Source organism: Sciurus carolinensis, chromosome 13 (genome assembly GCF_902686445.1).
Source record: "Sciurus carolinensis chromosome 13, mSciCar1.2, whole genome shotgun sequence".
Lineage (NCBI taxonomy): Eukaryota > Metazoa > Chordata > Mammalia > Rodentia > Sciuridae > Sciurus > Sciurus carolinensis.
In genome coordinates, this window is record NC_062225.1 from 87552565 (window position 1) to 87565432 (window position 12868).

At 48.3% G+C, this 12868-nt stretch overlaps 1 protein-coding gene across 1 annotated transcript in view; it reads right to left on the reverse strand.

Annotated features, from left to right (window-relative positions):
• Hpcal1 (hippocalcin like 1) overlaps positions 1-680 on the reverse strand; it is a 92820-nt gene extending 92140 nt beyond the window's left edge. Inside the window, exon 1 of the mRNA XM_047522367.1 lies at positions 393-680. The gene's annotated coding sequence lies outside the window, so the exon portion shown is untranslated. The remainder of the gene's footprint in view (positions 1-392) is intronic.
• Positions 681-12868: the final 12188 nt, after the last annotated feature.

Sequence of the window (12868 nt, forward strand, 5' to 3'; positions counted from 1 at the left end):
CGCCGACCGGCGGGGACCTGGGGCTCAGCTCTCCGGGTCAGACCGCCCACGCCCACCCCGCCACCCCCGCTCTGCGCACAGTGGCTCACACACGACACCCGCCAGGCACCGGTCCTCACCAGCAACTGCGCCCCGACACACAATTCCACAAACGCAATTCAAAATGTTCATCGCCAAGAACACACCCGGATCCCCACGAGGACACGCCATTCCAGAGACACGCCACGGTCCGCGGTCACCCACAACTCCACCCCGCAGAGAAGCACGGGCACCCCAACACACGCACACACACGCACACACACACACGCACGCAGAGACCGATTGCTGAGCACGCCAGTGCACACGACTGCCCTCCCGCAGTCCCGCAGCCCCGCAGCCCGCCCCTTCCCTACCGGCTACGGTGCAGGACGCGGTCCTTTGGCTTCCCGAGCCCAAGTTGCGCCGGTGGCGGCTGCGGCGGGCGCGGGCCGGACCGGCACGGAGACCCGAGGGGTAGCTAAGCGCGAGGGCTTCCGTGAGCCCGCAGCCGCCGCGCGGGCCCTGCGCTCATCGCCGCCTAGAAAGACAAAAGGAAGCCGGCGGCCAAGGGAGGGAGCGAGGTGTTGGCGCCCGCGGGTCCGCCGGTCATCCGCCTGCTGCCGCCGCGGCCCGCCTGCTAGCCCGGGAAGGAAGGGACGCGAAGGCGGGACCCGGAGGCGGGGGCCGGGGCGGGGCGCGCGGCCGGGGGCGGGCACTCAAGTTTCCTGCGAACCCGCCCCCGCCTCGACCACGCCCCCGAGTAAGCTCCGCCCACCTGCCCGCGGCCCGACCACGCCCCGTCCGTGGCCACGCCCCCTGGTGTACCTTGGGCTGCGGGCCTGGGCCCTGACCACCAGCACTCTCTCGAAGCAACCGAGGTGCTGCCAGGTCCCAGCCTCGCGTGGAATTTGGGGCAGGGACGCAGCCGAGCACCAGCCCCGCCTCCCTAACCCTTGGCCTCTGGCCTGCGGGTGTGGGAGAAACCGAGAGGCGGCGCCCGGGAGGAGCCGGCCCGGAGCCCGCGCCCCCCGCCTCTGCAGTCCTCAGCAGGAAGTGCGGCCTGGGTGCCTGAGAAGGGGAAGAGGCCTGAGTCGCCCCAGGCACCCTACACTCGATTGGACCGCCGGCCAGGCTTCTCTTCCCCTCCACCCCCAGGCCCGTTTGCAGCTACCGCCCACCTTCCTGGGCCTTGTTCCGGGACAGCCTGGCCAGGAGGATGGAGACCTGGATTTGAGTTCTAGTTACCTCTGCCAACTCATTTGGTCATATTAGCAAGTCCCATAGACCCCCTCGGCCTCGGTTTTCCCACCAGTAAGATGGGCAGCGGGAGGGGGTGTTTTCGGGTCCTTCCTTTCCTGTCTTTACATGGGTCTTCAGATGTCATGTGACATCTTTTGTCAGGAAAGAGTGGACCCCTGGATCTCGGAGAGAGGCAGACTGCTCTTCCCTGCAGACTTCCTACGTACCCCTGCCGATTGCACCTGCCATGACCACCCACCCCAAACATCCCAGAAGACAGGTAACCACAGAAACAGCCATAAATGTGGAGCTGGGCGATCCTGTTATGCTGAGACAAAACTGTCTCTCTGGCGTCTCTAGGGAAAAACTCAACTCCCTCCTTCAAATCCTCCTCCACAAAAAACACCCGAGTGAACTCCTACTACAGGGGAAGCTGCTGATGGAAAGGGTGGCAGAGCTGTTTTGAGGTGGGGGTTGGCCCCCCAGGGGCTTCCACTCTTTCCCCCTTGTCTCTGGGCAGAGTGGCAAAACCAAACCCAGTGGCAGTTAGTCTCCAAGCCAGCCCTCCTGGGAGGAGTAAAAGAAATAATGATTGTGGGGTTAGCAGTAGCCAGCTGGGGGGTGTTATGGAGCCAGCCGAGTTCCTGGGGTGCTTGGCTTTCCTTAGCCAAGGTCATTCTGTAGCTTCCTATTGCATGTCCATACAGAGGGTAGGTAGGGTTACAGGGGAGAGGCCTTCAGTCAGACACCCTGCCCCCTCAGCAGGTGTCGGCAGCAAAGGGTGTTTGGGTATTGTGTCAGTTAGGTTGTGTTGGGCTGTCATCCCCAGTTCTCACCCAGAGTACAGTGCAGCCTATTAGGGGAAGGCTCCACGCAGGCATTCAGGAACCAGACATCTGTCTAGTGATTCCAGCATCCTCCCTCAGGGCTTCAAAGGCCACCATTCATTCCTCTACTTCCAATAAGAGAAGAAAGAGCACCAGGGGTGTCCCAAGGGATTGTTTAGGAGCCAGGCCTGGAAGTAGCGCTCATCATTTGCACCTGCATTCATTGACCATTCATGGTCCCACCTAGAAGCAGGGAGCCCTGGGAGTTATGATCTCCCTCAGTATCCAGGAGGAAATAAACAGTTTGGTGAATATGAAGCAATATCCTGCCAGAGAAACTGAGCACACTTCTCCCGAGTACAGGGCAACACATGACTGTGTGTGCATGATAAGTATCGTCCTTAATAATTGTCCTCAGTGCTGTGACCACCAGCAAAATCAGAATCCTGGGGGAGGGCCACAGAGGCTCAGGGAAGCAGTGATTAAAGCCAGACTCTTTGTGCTGGGCCCATGCAGGCACCAGAAGAAATACTATTTTAAAAAAATTACTTGTGGAGTTTTAATGAACCTGAATGCTTGTCCTACCAAGGAGAATCTTTCAAAGCAGTGTGGCTCCCACTCATACATCCTGCTCCAGAATGTCTGAGGAAGTAGAAGCCCAACTTCTACTCCCAGGTCCTCTTTGGATTCTACTACCTGGTTTCGTTTGAGTGGAGGTTTAATTAGAGTGGAGGAATGTGGCTGCTGAGATTCGTGCGTGCACCACTCGCTCCTGCCCACCTTCCCCGACCCCAGGAGCTCACAGGTAGAAGAAATAGCCAGAGAAATTCCCAGCAGTACCAGCAGTGAAAAACCAAGAGGTGCCTGAAAGTGGGGAAGTTGGGGTTATTGTGATCTGCCAGCCAGCAGAATTGCGAGATCCTACCTCGAATCATTAGCTGCATCAGGGAAATTGGATCATTAGGTCAATTTGTTTATCCCTGAGGCACGCCATGTGTGACTGCTCCTGGTATAGATGCTGTGGCCTGTGGCTTATCCAGGCAGTATGACTCAGAGGCAGGTTCTGATGTGCCCTCTGATCCACTTTTTTTTCCCCCACAGTACTAGCAACAGAACCCAGGGTCACTCTACCACTGAGCTACATCCCAAGCTCTTTTAATCTTTTTTTTTTTTTTTAAAGACGGGGTCTCAATAAGGCTGATCTCAAATATGCAATCACTCTGCTTCAACCACCCAAGTACCTGGACCTCGGGTTCCCTATATACTTGCAAGCTCTGAAGGGTCAATATCAACCAAAGCTATGAACTAAATTGTGCCCCCACCTTCATGTGCTGAGGTACTAACCCCTAACCCAACTGTATCTGGAGACAGGGCTTTTAGGAGGCTCATTAGTCAGCTTTGTGTTGCTAAAACAAATGACCTGAGATAATCAACTTATAAAGAGAAAAGGTTTACTTTGGCTCACAGTTTTAGAGGTTCCAGTCTATGATCAGTTGGCTGTTTGCTTTGGGTCTTTGATGAAGCAGCACAGGAGACCATGACAGAGCAAGACTGCTCACCTCATGGCCAGAAAGCAGAAAAGAGTAGAGAGAGGACTAGGGTTCTGCAGTCCCCTTCAAAGGCACACTCCCAATTACCTGAAGACCTGTGAAAAGGCCCCACATCTTTAAAGGCTCCACCAACTTTCACTGGCACCACTTGGGATGAAGCCTTTAACACGTGGGTCTTTGGAGAACAATCAAGATCCAAGCAGCTGGGCACAGTGGCTCAGGCCTATCATTCCAGGAGCCTGAGGGAGGAGGATAGCAAGTTTAAGGCCAGCCTCAGCAGTTTAACAAGGCCCTAAGGCCTTAAGACCCTGCCTCAAAAAATAAAAAGGACTGGGGATGTGGCTCAGTGGTTAAGTGCCCCTCGGTTCAATCCCTGTTTAAAAAAAAAAAAATCCAAGCAAATGATCGCAGGAGGTATTAAGGTTAAATGAGTAACAAGGGTAGGGTCCTAGCCCAGTGGGATTAGTGGTCTTTGAAGAGAAGAAAGAAATCTCTCCCTGTCTATCCTGGGTACCGAGGACAGGTTGTGTAAGGACACAGCAAGAAGGTGGCAAACCAGAGACCAAACCAGACAGCACCACGATCTTGGACGTCCAGCTCCATAACTGTGGGGAAAACATTTTGTTTACTGAACCTCTCAGTCTGTGGTAATGACATGAGACATTTTCTTCTACTTCCCACTCTGTCTGTCCGACCACCCCTCCCTCATGACAGGATGGGCCCAGGACCCTGCCCTCAGGACCAGCTTGCAGAGCTGGCTTTGCCCCCGGGCAGCTCTTTGCCCTCTCGTCTCTGCACTCCTGCTCCCTCCACCCCACCTTGGGTCATGGTGTGGGAGGAAGCAGCACCGCACTGTCCCGGTCCCTGTCGCTGGGCTCTTCTCTCATTGCCATTAGCAGAGACGCATTTCGAGGAGTGACGCTGGAGGTGCTGGAGAAAGTGAGCAGGTTTCCAAGTGGGACAGACCTGGGCTCCCAGACTCTTCTGTCAAGTGGAGACCTGACCAGCCTTCCTGGGTGGTTGAGAGACTTAAGTGACCATGGACACTCTTTAAAAAAAAAATTCTTCCTCCCTCCTTCACTTTTCCTTCTTCCCTCCCTCCCCTTTAGAAAGCCTGGAATATTCTCTCCAGTAACCCTGAGTCATAATTCAGCATTTCCTCTTTCCTAATGTGTAAGATGTGAATATTAATGGCTCTTTTCTCTTCCTCCTCCTCCCCATCATCATTAGAAGCTGGATGACCACTCAGCTCATATGAAGAAAGTCATCCCAGCAGGTCAGTCAGGAGGTCTGGGTGCTGGTTGCAGGTCCACCATGTTTTAGCAGTGTCACCTAAACAAGACACCACACCTCTCTGAGCTCATTCCTCGGGAGTGCTCTGCCATCAGATGACTGAAAGAGGGAGGTCGGGTCCACTAAAGAATGGAAAATGGCTTTGTAAACTGTGAAGTGCACCTGAGTGACTGCAAATGTTGATCTTGAAGCAGTCACTCCACAGAGCTGCCCAGTTGGAATGAATGTCTGTGCTCTTGCCAGTTCACACAGCTGGTTGGGCGAGGGTGTATAGGTCCACAGCTGTTGGTTGGGTGAGGTGTATAAGTCCAAGTCAGCAGCCTGCCAGGCCCCCCATGCATAAGGGGGAAAGAAGCCCCCCACCTGGAACTCTGCCCAACCCTCTGACAGCTTTCCCACATCAGTGAAAAATAAGAGGTGCAGTCCAGGATCTGTTTGACTGCAAATCACTCATGCTAAAGCATAAAACCCAAAGCCAAACACCAGCAGCAGCTTTGACCGCTGTTTCAAACCAGTTTGAACTGGAAAAGGTTGCTTGCCTTTCCAGCCCTGCTCCAGATGGCTTCTCCTCTGGGAAATAGAGCTCCTAGTGCCTGAGAAATCGGCACATGCCCTGCAGAGGATTCAGGGAATTCCTTCACAAAACCCAGGTCCACTAGCACTGTGGGGTGGATGTGACCACGCTGCAGCCTGTGTGTCTCATGGAAACTTCTAGCTCAGTGTTGCCCAAATCCCAACAGAAAGAAAATGCAACCCACATATGGGATTCCAAATTTTCTTAGAGGCACACTTTTTAAAAGTTAAAAAAATTAATTTTAATAATATATTTTATTTAATCCTATATGTATGATTATTCTTTAACATGTAATCAATATAAAAATTATGAATGAGACATTTTGCATTCTTTTTCTATATTAACTCTTCAAAATTTGTAGTTTATACTTACAGCACATCTCAATTTGGACCAACTGCAATTCCAGTGTCCCAGAGCCTATTGGCTATCAAAATGAACAGTGCAGATATAGTAAAGTGAATCCCAAACTTTCATGCCCACCATAATACCCTGAAGGTTTTAGTACTTAAACATTGATGGCTAGTCCCCAGTGCCAGAGTTTCTGGTGGAGCAAGTCTGGGGTATTGCCTGAAAATTTGCATTTCTGTTTTAGGTGTTGTTGATGCTGCTGGTCCAGGGACAGCACTCTGGCCTAGACAGTCATATAAGGCAAATAAGAAATGTACTTTCCAATGTATATCTGAGGAAACTATTTATTACTACAAAGCTACAGTAATCAAGACAGTTTGGTATCTGAATGGATGGAATAAAATTGAAAATTCAGAAATAAACCCTCATACAATATCAATTGATTTTTGACAAGGATACAAAAAGTATTCACTGACATAAAGAATAGTCTTTTCAACAAATGCTGCTGGATAAGTAGCTGGATGAAGAGATATAAAAGAATTCATTTGGGTCCCTACCTCACACCACATACGAAGAGTAACTCAAAATGGATCAAATACCTAAATATAAGATTTAGAACTATAAAGCTCCTAAAAGAAAATGTGACAGTAAATCTTCACAACCTTGTTTTAGGCAATAGTTTCTTAGATGTGACACAAAGTTTACATGCAACCAAAGGGGGAAAAAATGGTGAGTTGGACTTCATCAAAATGAAGAACTTGTGGGCTTCAAGAAAGTGAGAATAAAATACGAAACAGGAGAAAATTTTATAAATCATAGATCTGATAAGGGACTTGCATGTAGAATATATGCAGGACTATTACAACCCCAAAATAAAAAGATAAACAATCCAATTAAAAAACAGGAAAGGACTTAAGTAGACATTTCTCCAAGGAAGATGTATACATAACCAGCCAGTACATGTTAAGAAGTTCAACATCATTAGTCATCTGAGAAATAAGAATCCAAACCTCATAAGATACCTCTAGGATGACTGGACTCAGAAAGAACTGGGCACAGTGACACACACCATTAATCCCAGCCACTCAGGAGGTTGAAGCACCAGGATTGTGATTTCAAGGCCAGCCCCAGGGAACCAGCAAAAACCCCATCTCTCCCTCCCCGCATCCAGAAGGAGGAGAAAGAAGGGGAGAAAGAGGAGGAGGAAGAAGAGGAGGAGGATGAAACAACCGGTGTTGGTAATGCTGAGAGAACTGGAATCTACATTCCTCGCTGGTGAGACATAAAATGGTATAGTGGTTGTGGAAAACAGTTTGGCAGTTCTTCAAAAAATTAAAAATATAGTATTACCATATTACCCAGCAATTCTGCTCCTAGGTACATACCCAAGAAAATCGAAAATCTATGTCCTCACAAAAACTTAAATAGGAATATTGAAACAGGATTTATAATGCCTACAAGGTAGGAAACAACCCCAAAGTCCATGGATTAGCAAAATGCAGTACGTCCATATAATGGAACATTGCTCAGCCAGGAAAAGAGAAAAAGTACTTCCATATGTCACCGGATGTTGAGCCTTGAAAACATCATGCCAAGTCAAGGAAGCCCGATGCAGAAAACCAGGCTCCTTCTGTGTGTATGGCATGACCCCATCTGTGTGGAATGGCGAGTAGCGCAATCCAAGGAAACACAAGGGTTTGCCAGGAGGAGAGGAGAGAGTGACTGCTGGTGGGACAGGGTTCCTCCTTTGGAATTAGAGGTGATGGTTGTACAGCCTTGTACATATACTAAAACCTACTGGATTGCACTTAATAAATAAATAAATTGGAAAAATCAGAAGGGAAGACATTTACCTGAAATCATAAATAATAAATGTCGAGTGGGAGCCAGACCCCGGATACAGATGCCTAAGTAAATTCCCTGCCCTCCCCCACGCCTCGCTGGGTCTGTAAAGCTACATCATTGTTTTAAGTGCTGCAGGAATATGGGGAAAAAAAAAAAAAAGTGAAGGGCAAAATCCTTTTATAAAATGAAAAGGGAATTTTACAGATGAGAAAAAAAAAAAAAATCCAGATGGCCAATAAAAGTATGTAAGCTGCTCAACCCCTTGCGGGGCCAACAGAGGCCAAGCGCAGCCGCAGTGAGAGGCGTGGCCCACTCAGTACAGGTGTGGGGGAGGCGTGGTGCAGGGGCACCCTTCGCATGTGCGGGGAGGAGTGTGGACTGAGGCAATCACTTTGGAGGGCCATTTGGTCAAGTGGAAGAGCGCTTCGGCACAGCGATGACCCCTTCTCATTACGTGCTCCGAGAGAGGTGCAGAAGCCAGAAGTCTTGAGCAACATGGAAGCTGGAGGCTGGAATGGAGCGAGCGGCTTCGGTGCCGCAGACAGCTATGCACTGCAGTTAAAACCACTCGCACCTCAGAGAGAGCACCAATCTCTCCGATATATGAAGAACTCGAAAAATTTAACACCAAAAAAGCAAATAGCCCAATCAATAGGTGGGGTAACGAACTGTACAGACACTTCACAGAAGGTATACAATTGATCAGCAAAGATATGAAAAATTGTTCAACATCTCTAGCACTTAGAGAAATGCAAATCAAAACTGGTTGCAACCAGTGCAAATGAACTTTTGGGTCCCGCAAGGAGCCAAAGGAGTTTGGAAAATAAAGATTTACAAACACGTATTTGGAAGATTAGGCTGGGATCAGGTGGAGCTCTGCTCTCTGATGGAGATGCAGATCTAAAGAGTTACACCAATAATCTATATTTACTTATGTTTTATTATCAGGTTAAAGACTAACTTATTTTTTGCACTTAGGAAAGTTACAGAAATTAGGACATTTATGTAAATTTTTTTGTACTCTACAGTTGTAAAGTGCAATGTTAAGAGCTTTGTGTAGTTTTTAAGAAAGTCTATTATTAAAAGTGACTGTAGGGTGGACAGGAACCAGAGTAGCAGAGCTGGTGAAACACTGTGGTTGTCTAGCATAAGAATTCCTTCCTTCCCAGGAGCTGGGTGCCTGAGATCAAGGTCAGAGCTGATAGGACTCTTGCGCAGAGCCTCCTCATGCAGGGCATTGCCACAGCAGTTAAGCATCCTGTGCCTTTGCACAGGAACATTCCCAGGCACTGGGTATGCCACAGCCGTGAGGGCATCAGAGACCCCCCAATCCCAGTCACTGCGCTCCCATCCTCTGTCACCACTCTCTACAAAAACTACTCTAAGATTCCTTCTCACCCCAATCAGAATGGCAATTATCAAGAATATAAGCAACAATAAATATTGGCAAGGATATAGGGAAAAAGATACACTCATACATTGCTGGTGGGAACACAAATTGGTGCAGCCACTCTGGAAAGCAGTATGGAGATTCCTCAGAAAACTTGGAATGGAACCACCATTTGACCCAGTTATCCCACTCCTTGGTTTATACCCAAATCAGCATACTATAGTATTGCAGTTACATCAATGTTTATATCAGCTCAATTCACAATAGCTAAACTATGGAACCAACCTCGATACCCTTCAACAGATGAATGGATAAAGAAAATGTGAGGGCTGGGGATGTAGCTCAGTTGGTAGAGTGCTTGCTTTCCATTCACAAGGCCCTGGGTTCAATCCCCAGCAGCGCAAAAAAAATGTGATACACACACACACACACACACACACACACACACATAAATGTAATATTACTCAGCTTTAAAGAAGAATGAAATTCTGGCATTCTGGCATTTGCTGGTAAATGGATGAAGTTAGAGAATATCATGCTAAGTGAAATAAGCCAAGCTCCAAAAACCAAAGGCTGAATGTTTTTTTCCGATATGTATAAACTAATTCACAATGGGAGGTGGGGAGAGGGAAGAATAGAGTTACTTTATATTAGGTAGAGGGTGGTGAAGGGAGGGGAAGGGATATGGGGTAGGAGTGATAGTAGAGTGAAACAGATGTTATTACCTCATGTATGTGTTTGACTGCATGACCGATGTGATCCTGCAATATGTATAATCAGAAAAATGGGAGATTACATTCTATTTATGTATGGTCTAGCAAAATGCATAAATGCATCCTACTGTCATGTATAACTAATTAGAACAAATAAATTTTTAAAAATAAAAAAAAATCAATTGGCTAGACACAGGAATCATAACAGATAGATCTCAAAAACAGTGTACAAAAGGCAAGGATGGAAACAAAGAGTCCATTGCTCTTAATGGTCACACAGGCATTAGGACACATGCTCATATAGATACAATGTAGCAAGCATCTCAAAACAGAGTGCTACACTTTCAGGTTAGGGACTGGTCCCAGACAGGGCGTGGTTGGAAAGCAACTGGAGTGATATGAAGAACAGCCACTGCTTCTGACATGCGTTGTTATTTATTTATTTTTTAATCACTGAAGCATTCTGGGTTTTTTCCCATTTATAACTGACATGTATTATTTCTAAAAATGAAAAGCAAACATGTCCAAATATTAAGTCTTTTGTGGATATATCCACTTCTGATACATTATTCTCTGTACTTCCATTTTTAAAGTAGCATGAATAATCTTCCTTGTGCCTTCTTTTCTCTGTCAAGTCTGGATTCTGGCTTATGGTAACAGCCAACTTATATAGAAGTCAAAGTTCCAGGGACTGTTCCCACCTGGAAGATAACCCTCAAACCAAGAAGAAGGACGAGCTCTCATTTGGAGATGGTTCCTGAAAAGCCAGCGTGCTGAGAGCCACAGATCCTGGGGTAGGGTGGGTAAAGTGAGGAGAGTCTTGGAGGGTGGGTGTTCCTAGGGCAGAAGCACGGAGGGACTTGGAAGTGAAATGCCATGTCTCTCAAGTAGGGTCAGTGATGTCACCATGAAGCTTAAAATAAGAAAGGACCAGGACAGGGGAGGCATGAGCAACAAAGTCACTCACATGGGGGGATGTCAGAGCAATCACTGGAGACATGACAGAGAAAGTTGCTGAACCGCAGGTGCCCAGGGGAGGGGTGCTGTTAGGGGTGGGGGGCGAAGAGAACAGAGGCTCAGAGGAGGACTCAGGAAGCCTTAGAGGGGCACGGCTGCTTTAGATAACTCGTGGCCCTGTCCCCAGGAAAGACCTCTGCTGCTCTTAGAGCTTCAGAACACAGATACTTGGCGCACAGAGCAGAGCTGTGACGAGGCAGATCCCTGGAGACTACAGAGCTGCCTGGTGCCAGGGGCTGGGTTGGGGGGAGGATGGGCGAGAGTGCTGGGTGTAGGCAGCTCCCACACACTTGAGAGGCCCTGGGTACTCCCCAGCACAAGTGCTGCCATGGTGCCACGATGCACCTCCTGGGTTCCCATCAGAGCCCAGACACCCCTCAGATGCTGGCATGGTGGCCGCTGATGGCCACAGCTAAGTCCCTCCCTGGAATTGCCCTTGAGTGGAAAGAGCTGCCTTGCCTGCTTCCCCTGTCCCCAAGAATAGCCCACATAGGACAACTGGTCAATCTGGGGGTACAAAGACCCAGGCCCCTGCCCAGGACATCTCTGCAGGTCACTCTAGCCTCAGAGGCCCTTGCAGGGCTGACTGAGGCTCTGTCCCAGCTGCCCCATGCTGTGCCCCTTACTTAACACTTAGCTGTGTCCCTAATAAACCTCCTGACTGCAAATCTCATGACCAAATCTGTTTCCCAGGAAACTGATCTAAAGCGTGGGATCCCTAACAATGGTCTGGAGTTTTCAAGAAAATCTTACGCTCTGCTTCAGAGCCGAGCTGTGTGTAATCGTCTACACACAGTTCTACGTGAGTTTGGGCTGCCAACACACTGGCCTGAAAAATATTGGCTTCAGCAGGATAGACAGTGGGTTCTCTCTCACATAAAAGTAGCTCGGGGCAAAATAACTCTGTAGGCCAGAAAGCAGATGGGTAGTTACCTAAGCAGGTGTATGTGTTGGGGTGAGGGCAAGGGAAATTGACAGCAAAGGGGTACAAGAAACTTAAAGGAATGGTGAGAACGTTCTGTGTCTTGATCGATATGCTGGTTGCAAGGGTGTATACATGTGTCAAACTTGGACAAACTGTACAATTAAAATGGGTGCATTCTATTTTCTGTAAATTTTAACTCAAGAAAGTTGATTTAAATGTTAACGACAACAAAGTAGTCCAGGGGCAGGAAGTCTGGGGTTAAAATGGCAGCTCCAGTTGACAGGGATCCACTCTTCTTGTCTCTTGTTTCTCCAGCTGACATGATCTTTATTTGCAAAGTCACATCATGGCCCAGAATGGATGCAAAGATGCCAGCATTTATACCTTTATTCCGGGTGGGAGGAAAGAGAAAGGGAAGGCACCATCCTCGTCCCTTCCAAAAAGGTGGTAAGTGCCGTAGCACATCTGTTCACATCTCAGTCATCAGGAATCAATCACCTGTCTCCATCTTCCTATGATAAAGGCTGAAACGTGTTCTGAACAGATTCAGGATTCTGTTATTAAGCAACAGGAAGCTAGTGGGGGCAATTTGGACAGTATCTTAGAAAAACTTCCATGGAAAAGTGGTTGGAATAAGACAGAGGGTGAGCATTCCCAACCAAAAAAAAATCCAAATACTCCACAATCCAGAACTTCCTGAACACTGACAGGACACACGTGGAAGTTTCCACGCCTGGGCTCAGGTGCCCCATGGCAGTCAAAATGCAGGTCACTAACAATAGTGTGCAAGATTCCCTCCGGGCTGTGTGTGTTAGGTATGTTTGATTATAAATGAATTTCCCATTTAAAGGTCTAGTCCCGACCTCGGATAGCTCATTATGTATATGAAAATATTCCAAAATCTGAAAAACACAATCCCAAATCTGAGACACTTCTGGTCTCAAGCATGTAGATGAGGGAGACTCAGTCTAGACAGTGTGTACACTTTACAGGGAAAGAAGCCAGCAGAGACCCCGAGGCCTTCTGGCTTCTCCAGTGGGGCTTGGGGTCCAAACCTGGGCACCATCCTGTTGAGACAGGTCTAGGATCTGCAGAGATCCAACATCCAACATAAAAGTTGTTTCATTTT